Here is an 8,852-nt window from a genome sequence, read left to right as displayed (position 1 = left end):
AGTAACCGAAAAGGTTGCAAGATTGAATCCCTGAGCTGACAAGGTAAAAATCTGTCGTTCTGCCCCTGAACAAGGCAGTTAACCCACTGTTCCTAGGCTGTCATTGAAAATAAGAATTTGTTCTTAACGGACTTGCCTAGTAAAATAAAGGTTAAAAAAAATAAACATTTGGTTAGTCGCCGAAAATTAATTGCCTAGTCATGCTTATTGGTCTATAGGTTAATTTGCATAGTGGAATTAAATTGGGGAGTATTTGTTTGTCGTCATGTACTTATCACACGACACAGAGCCTAGTTAGAGGAATATCCCGTCAGGCAGCATCGCGCAATCGTTTTCATATCAACTTTCTTTTGTTGTCCAGAAGCCGCAGGCACAATCCTAGTCATATAAGCAACCATTTGATAGTTGTTGCCATCACATTCCCCCTCTTTCTAAGTTTCTAACAGAGCTGTTCATCACAACTGCTCGCATCAGGTTTACAACGGTGTTTCCGTCAAATTTGCATTTTTAGCAAATATTTACAAATGACGTTTAATTTGTTGCTTCATTACAGGAGTTACATGTTCAATAGGAAAACATGCAACAATACCACCACACCTATTGTCGTCCAGCTCAAAAAGACCCACTAATGAAAAAACATCCGGTCCTTGTATCCATGCATACATAGTATTAGAGAGGAATAGGCAAAGCGAGAGGTTTCACTCCTAAACCAAAATAAGCCTAAAGTTTCTATGGGCTTATTTAGGGAATAAACTCACTTGGCTTCCCGCATTGGGCCGACTCCCATCATTTGGGGTAGAAACATAAGCATCTCCTCATTATTTACAGATCTCTGTAACAGTTATTTTTCTGTTGGTCATATCATTTTACTGTTTGACACAAAAATGTACCCATTTGTGGACCGGTTAATGAGGGTCAGCTAGTCGGCAGCAAAATTGACCACAATTTGCATGTCTAATAACAAGGTCTTTAATTTCCTTCCCAAACTCCTTACGCATCAATCAGTAGGTCTACATTCACACTAATAATTAGATATTAAACTGATTACGGCAGAAGGCCGAGTATCGCATTAGACACACACTTTCCTCTACTTATGTTAATGGGGGTAAGGTCATAATCCAAGTACGCAATTGAAAAACACTGATTAAAAAACACCTGGATTTCTGAGCAATCTTTCTAATTATTAGAACATGTAAACCCCTTAAACAAAACAGAGTTACAGCAGTGCTAGCACGGTGTTACAACAAAACAGAGTTACAGCAGTGCTAGCACGGTGTTACAACAAAACAGAGTTACAGCAGTGCTAGCACGGTGTTACAACAAAACAGAGTTACAGCAGTGCTAGCACGGTGTTACAACAAAACAGAGTTACAGCAGTGCTAGCACGGTGTTACAACAAAACAGAGTTACAGCAGTGCTAGCACGGTGTTACAACAAAACAGAGTTACAGCAGTGCTAGCACGGTGTTACAACAAAACAGAGTTACAGCAGTGCTAGCACGGTGTTACAACAAAACAGAGTTACAGCAGTGCACGAGCAGTACGAGCTTCCTTCTTTTACACCAGTGTAAGTGAGTTCTGAAAAACTTTAAAAAAGGTATGCATCTTAGAAATAGTTCTCACGTACTTTAAATGTACAAACTTAAAAATCAAATCACTTCCACACAAAAATAACAACTTTGGTAGAACAGTTTATTTTTTTTTAAATCTATGATTTTTCTGCATTTACTTAAGTCCCATCGGGTAGCCTGATGTGTCATGGAAACAGGATTATTAGGGAATTTAGTTCTTCTTGAAAAGCATGTAAAACGTTTAAAAAAAAAATCTAACTATTGTATGAATCTGACTATTCACATTCCTTGTATTATTGTGTGTATGTAACCGTACTTCATTATCCATGCTGGCTGCTTTACATGCAGCAAGAGTCAACAATGCTCTAATCATTCACTGGGCATTGCAAGGTGTGTCCGTCATTGAGGATCTAGCCTATACCAACAACATCATGCTGATTCTTTATTAGGCTGAACCAGTCAGGGAGAGTAGAAGAACTCAAACTTTACAACAACAACAAAAAGGCTAACAATCGACGGTTTTTGAATCCAGGTGCATTTCAGTCATTTTTCCTGTTTTCTTGCCTGTTGTACAACATCATATAAAATCAACTTATAGCCAGAACTCCCACAAAGCACCTTATAGGCGTGAGCTGACAGTAGGCCTATCCCATGGCACGAATAAGCTGAACAGCAGCTAAGCTTAAGGCTCAATATTTCTGACAGAAACAAAGTCAACCTTTCAATCCCTGAGCTAATGTCGGGAAAATAAAATAAGCTTGGAGGTGTGCCATGGCAGAACTATCTATCCGGTTAATATTCGACACTGTGGGATTTTATTTCCAGGTCACATTCTTCAGGTGCCATAAAAGTCAGTAAAGTTGAGCTCAAAGTCCACCTGCTCATAGTCCAGCACTAGGACACAAGGCTGCACGTACACAATAAGACGTAGACAGGAAAGACAAAGGTCAGTTATGAGGTCAACAGAAATAAAAATGTATGCAGTTCTGTCCTTGAGCTGGTCATGTCTAATGTTGTTCTGTATTATGTTTCATGTTGTGTGTGTGGAACCCCAGGAAGAGTAGCTGCTGCTTTTGTATCAAACTAATGGGGATCCTAATAAAATACCACAATAAACTTAACCAAACCTTTAAACCGTTCTGTAGACACAGACAGTCAGAGCAGAAATTAGACATGTTAGCCTGCCTGAGCACAGTGAGAGGCCTTTACGGGATCTCTAGTTAGGATGGGCTCTACTGTTGCTCTTTACGGGATCTCTAGTTAGGGTGGGCTCTACTGTTGCTCTGTATAGGATCTCTAGTTAGGTTGGGCTCTACTGTTGCTCTGTATGGGATCTCTAGTTAGGTTGGGCTCTACTGTTGCTCTGTATGGGATCTCTAGTTAGGTTGGGCTCTACTGTTGTTATTTACGGGATCTCTAGTTAGGATGGGCTCTACTGTTGCTCTTTACGGGATCTCTAGTTAGGATGGACTCTACTGTTGCTCTTTATTGGATCTCTAAGAGTGTCTATATTCTGTCGAGAGAAAGAGAGAATGAGAGAGAGAGAGAATGAGGTGTGTGTGAAAGGAAGAGATGAGAAACTGGGTGAATAGGCTAGATATGATTCTGCTGACATCCAGCAGGCCTGAGGCAGAGAGGCAGAGTCAGTTCCCAGAGAGGGAGTCTATATATGATGTTATCACACCTCCCACACACACACACACACACACCACACACACACACGTCCTATAGACTCAGTGAAAGCCATGTAATGCTCACAAATGGGCAGAGATAGAATGAGGGTAGGGAAGAGATTCTCATGAGAGGCCAACTGATCAGTCATGTTTGTTAAACTCTGTGCCTGCATCTGAAATGGCACCCTATCCCCTGTATAGTGCACTACTTTTGACCAGGGCCCACAAGGTTCTGGTCAAAAGTAGTGCACAACATAACTTAGGTAATAGGGTGCTCTCTCTCTCCCTGGCCACAGGAAGACGTGTCTCCGTGATAAATGATTGAGTGGCAAGCCAACCACCATTGCTCAGCTTGTCGTGTCAAGTCCATCTCAACAAAGAACCTCTTGACCTGGACAGTTCAGCCATGTCTCAAATGTTCTCAATACCAACTTAAAAATGTGCTGAAGAATTATAAATCAGATCCAGAATAATTTCAGGGTCTGTGCCAGTGTTAAAGTAGACAGAGGAATGTAAGGCAAGCTGTTACACTCTGAAAACAATGAAGGCTAGCTAGAAAGACTAGTAGATCATACACTCAAAAGTGAAGATCGTGTCTCAACAAGTTTTTTTTAAACACGAGCTACAACATCCTCAGCCAATCTTGACATGATGCAGGTCACATATTCATAAAGAAGATTAGACATTTGATAGATATGAGCTAAGAATCAATTTTTATGAAAATAGTGTTTGCTATTTATCCCAATCCTAAAATAACCAGCAACAAGCTAGCTAACTAGTACTTGGCCACAGGAAGCTAGCTCGCTTTAGCATTGCTGACGTTAGCAATTACAATCACTGGGAAATTGTGCTAGCTACACATTTCAAAACTACATAAAACTCCCAAAGTTAATATAAGTAACAGTAACATTAAGGGAATATTTTTAGGAACTAGTGTGCATGTCTGCTGGTCGTTGGCATAACATCTCTGTCACGGAATGTATTCACAATGCTGATGTGTGATGCAGTGTATAGCTAATAAAAAATAATGCGCTAATTTAGCTTATAAACTGGCTATCTAGCTAGCTAATATAACGTTATGTCTCCTTCAGCGATTTAACGTTAGCAACAAAACTGATGCTTTTAGACTTAACTATCTAAATGTAGTTAAATAACGTTAGCAAGCAAAATGACAAAGTCAAATTAGACCAGCAAAATACTCACCGTCTGGGTTTGCAGTATTTTTAACAAAAAAACGCTCAACTGCTGCGGAGCAGTGATTTCCACAGAATAACTTCGCTAGCTAGCTAGCCAAAAAAAGCTAATTTAACAGTTTACTATCCAGGGTATTCCACTGTCAGTCGACCAGAGTGTACAGTAAAAAAATAAAAAATAATGTGACAACACTATGAAAACGTAACTAGCTAACACGGACGCAAAAAAAGATCGCCTATGAATTGTATAATTTGTCGCATAGGTTATTCCTTCAGACAACAACAAACCATTTCCATGATTTCACAATCACTCTCTCTGTTCGCTACCTCCTTGAATTCCTCTCACACACCCACACGCAAGGGACGCTATGACGTTTTGAGAAACGGCGTCTCCGTGAACACTTCCACCTGTGTGACGCTGGACACAATAAGGAATAGCTAGCCGCAAATGTGGAATTTGCGCTTTTGCCTTCATAAATAAAAGTCCACATCTGAAAGTGATTAAACAGATACAAATAATGGAATCGTGCCATATTTGGACTATATAATGCGAAACAAGGTCTGAATGTTGTTAAACAAATTTCAACAAAAGACGATAATTAGTTAAATTGAAAGTAAAAATCGGTTGGAATTGCACTGTGGCTGTATCAGACTTTAGAATTGCATTGGGGGTATACTTATACACTGTACAGTCTGACCTATGGGTGCACTCTCAGCCTCATGGCCAAATGTGTAGAATAGCAGGAAATTAGCTCAGTGATACTTGAAAGTCGGGACAATTCTTGTCCGGCAGGAAAATAAATTTTTATGGTTGAATAAAAATTACTTTGCATTATTTGAGATTAAAATGTACATTAAGGGAATTTTATAAGGTAAATATTTTGGGGGGGAATTTTCTAAATACTTTCAATCTTATTTTGTTTCCATGTCGACTCTATGCCTTGAAATGCCCTTGTCCTGAGCAAATGATCCCAATTTCAAACTCTCCAAAAAAGTGTTCTAAAACCTGGCAATAATGGATATTAACTGATGTCATTTCAATAATGGTTATTAACTGATGTCATTTCAATAATGGATATTAACTGATGTCATTTCAATAATGGTTATTAACTGATGTTATTTCAATAATGGATATTAACTGATGTCATTTCCATAATGGTTATTAACTGATGTCATTTCAATAATGGTTATTAACTGATGTCATTTCCATAATTGATATTAACTGATGTCATTTCAATAACGAATATTAACTGATGTTATTTCATTAGGCTACCTGGGCCGGCAGGTAGCCTAGTGGTTAGAGCGTTGGACTTGTAACCGCAAAGGTTGCAAGATTGAATCCCTGAGCTGACAAGGTAAAAATCTGTTGTTCTGCCCCTGAACAAGGCAGTTAACCCGCTGTTCCTAGACTGTCATTGTAAATAAGAATTTGTTCTTAACTGATTTGCCTAGATACATAAAGGTAAAATTAATGGATATTAACTGATGTCATTTCAATAATGGGTATTAACTGAAGTCATTTATTGCAATAACCCTCTGTGACTTTAAAGAATATTTCTCTCAAAACTAAAAGATGTGTCCGGAGATTTGGTCAACTCCGTCAGATTTGTCTAAATTGAATCAGGAATGAGCAGGGACAGCTATACTATAAGGACCCCTTATTCATGTCCTCACTACATGTAGTGAAACAAGACCATTCATGGTCTGGAAAGTTCTCTACTTTTGAAAGATTTGAACAACCCATATTGGAATCACCATGGTCACAACCATAAACTGTAAAATCCTTCTGCCTGATAGGTTACGATAGATTATGATACATTTAATTAGATTTTAGAGTCATAATGCAACTGAAGAGAAAAAAATTGCTACTGTGTATACTATTCCGTAAAACATCAACTCCGTCAGATTTTTGTCTATAGTCAACTACTTGTCTGAAGTCACCTCTGTCAGATTTTTGTCTATAGTCAACTCCTTGTCTGAAGTCACCTCTGTCAGATTTTTGTCTATAGTCAACTCCTTGTCTGAAGTCACCTCTGTCAGATTTTTGTCTACAGTCAACTCCTTGTCTGAAGTCACCTCTGTCAGATTTTTGCCTACAGTCAACTCCTTGTCTGAAGTCACCTATGTCAGATTTTTGTCTATAGTCAATTCCATCAGATTGTGCATACCATCCCCCGAAATGTAGAGTCTGTATATTTGAAGAGGTAATTTTTTTTACCAGGCTACATTTGTTGTGGTAGCATATAGTACAACAAAAAGCATAAAGATACTAGATTTCCACCTGAGACCACTCATATCTGCATTGACAGAGTCCACGCTTAAAGATTGTTTTGATCACGTGGACTGGGACATGTTCCGGGTAGCCTCAGAGAATAATATAGATTTATACACTGATTCGGTGAGTGAGTTTACAAGGAAGTGCATAGGAGATGTTGTACCCACCGTGACTATTTAAACCTATCCTAACCAGAAACCGTCGATAGATGGCGGCATTCGCACGAAACTGAAAGCGCAAACCACCGCATTTAACCATGGAGAGATGACCGGGAATATGGCCGAATACAAACAGTGTTGTTATTCCCACCGCAAGGCAATCAAACAAGCGAAATGTCGGTATAGGTACAAAGTGGAGTCGCAATTCAACGGCTCAGACACAAGACGTATGTGGCAGGGTCTACAGGAAATCACAGACTACAAAAAGAAAATCAGCCACGTCACGGACACCGACGTCTTGCTCCCAGACAAACTAAACACCTTCTTTGCTCGCTTTGAGGATAACACAGTGCCACCGACGCGGCCCGCTGTGGATTCGGAGAAAGAGAACTGTGGGTTCTCCGAAGACGCAAGGCTGCCGGCCCAGACTGCATCCCTAGCCTCGTCCTCAGAGCATGTGCAGACCGGCTGGCAATCTCTCCCTATCCCAGTCTGCTGTCCCCACATGCTTCAAGATAGCCACCATTGTTCCTGTACCCAAGAAGGCAAAGGTAACTGAACTGAATGACTATCGCCTTGTAGCACTCACTTCTGTCATCATGAAGTGCTTTGAGAGACTAGCCAAGGATCATATCGTCTCCACCTTACCTGTCACCCTAGACCCACTGCTATTTGTATACCGCCCCAATAGGTCCACAGACGATGCAATCGCCATCACACTGCACACTGCCCTATCCCATCTGGACAAGAGGAATACCTACGTCAGAATGCTGTTCATTGACTACAGCTCATCATTCAACACCACAGTACCCTCCAAGCTCATCATTAAGCTTGAGGCCCTGGGTCTCAACCCCGCCCTGTGCAATTTGATCCTGGACTTCCTGACGGGCCGGCCGCAGGTGGTGAAGGTAGGAAACAACATCTCAACTTCGCTGATCCTCAACACTGGGGCCCCACAAGGGTGCGTGCTCAGCCCCCTCCTGTACTCCCTGTTCACCCATGACTGCGTGGCCATGCACGCCTCCAACTCGATCATCAAGTTTGCAGATGACACAACAGTAGTAGGATTGATCACAGACAACGACGAGACAGCCTATAGGGAGGAGGTGAGGGTACTCGGAGTGTGGTGTCAGGAAAACAACCTCTCACTCAACGTCAACAAAACAAAGGAGATTACTTCAGGAAACAGCAGAGGGAGCACCCCCCTATCCACATCGATGGGACAGCAGTGGAGAAGGTGGAAAGTTTTAAGTTCCTCTGCGTACACATATCGTGGACAAACTGAAATGGTCCATCCACACAGACAGTGTGGTGAAGAAGGCACAAAAGCTCCTCTTCAACCTCAGGAGACTGAAGAAATTTGGCTTGTCACCTAAAACCCTCACAAACTTTTACAGATGCACAATTGAGAGCATCCTGTCGGACTGAATCAATGCCTGGTATGGCAACTGCTCTGCCCACAACCGCAGGGCTCTCCAGAGGGTGATGCGGTCTGCACAACGTATCACCGGGGGCAAACTACCTGCACTCCAGGATACCTACAGCATCCGATGTCACAGGAATGCCAAAAAGATCATCAAGGACAACAACCACACAAGCCACTGCCTGTTCACCCCGCTACCATCCAAAGGGCGAGGTCAGTACAGGTGCATCAAAGCTGGGTCAGAGAGCCTGGTGGCAGGTAGCCTAGCGGTTAGAGCGTTGGGCCTGTAACCGAAATATTGCTAGATCAAATCCCCGAGCTGACAAGGTAAAAATATGTTGTTCTGCCCCACGAAAAAGGATTATAAATGTCCACAACAATCTGGTGAAGATTTAGTGGTGGGATTATAGATGTCTACAACAATCTGGTGAAGATTTAGTGGTGGATTTTCTGGTGAAATCTTGCTTTCAAAACAAGTCTCTATTAATGCCTCCTGCTTTTCATAGACAAATATTTTCAGAACCTCTATTGGGAAAACATAGACGTTCTGCCTAAATTCC

General features: G+C 41.3%; 1 protein-coding gene across 1 annotated transcript in view; it reads right to left on the bottom strand.

Annotated features, from left to right (window-relative positions):
- LOC139546237 (FHF complex subunit HOOK-interacting protein 1B-like) overlaps positions 1–4,791 on the bottom strand; it is a 78,539-nt gene extending 73,748 nt beyond the window's left edge. Inside the window, exon 1 of the mRNA XM_071354373.1 lies at positions 4,447–4,791. The gene's annotated coding sequence lies outside the window, so the exon portion shown is untranslated. The remainder of the gene's footprint in view (positions 1–4,446) is intronic.
- Positions 4,792–8,852: the final 4,061 nt, after the last annotated feature.

The sequence above is a fragment of the Salvelinus alpinus genome, chromosome 20 (genome assembly GCF_045679555.1).
Source record: "Salvelinus alpinus chromosome 20, SLU_Salpinus.1, whole genome shotgun sequence".
NCBI lineage: Eukaryota > Metazoa > Chordata > Actinopteri > Salmoniformes > Salmonidae > Salvelinus > Salvelinus alpinus.
The sequence above is the reverse complement of the archived record's forward strand: the minus strand, read 5'-3'. Positions and strand labels throughout refer to the sequence as shown.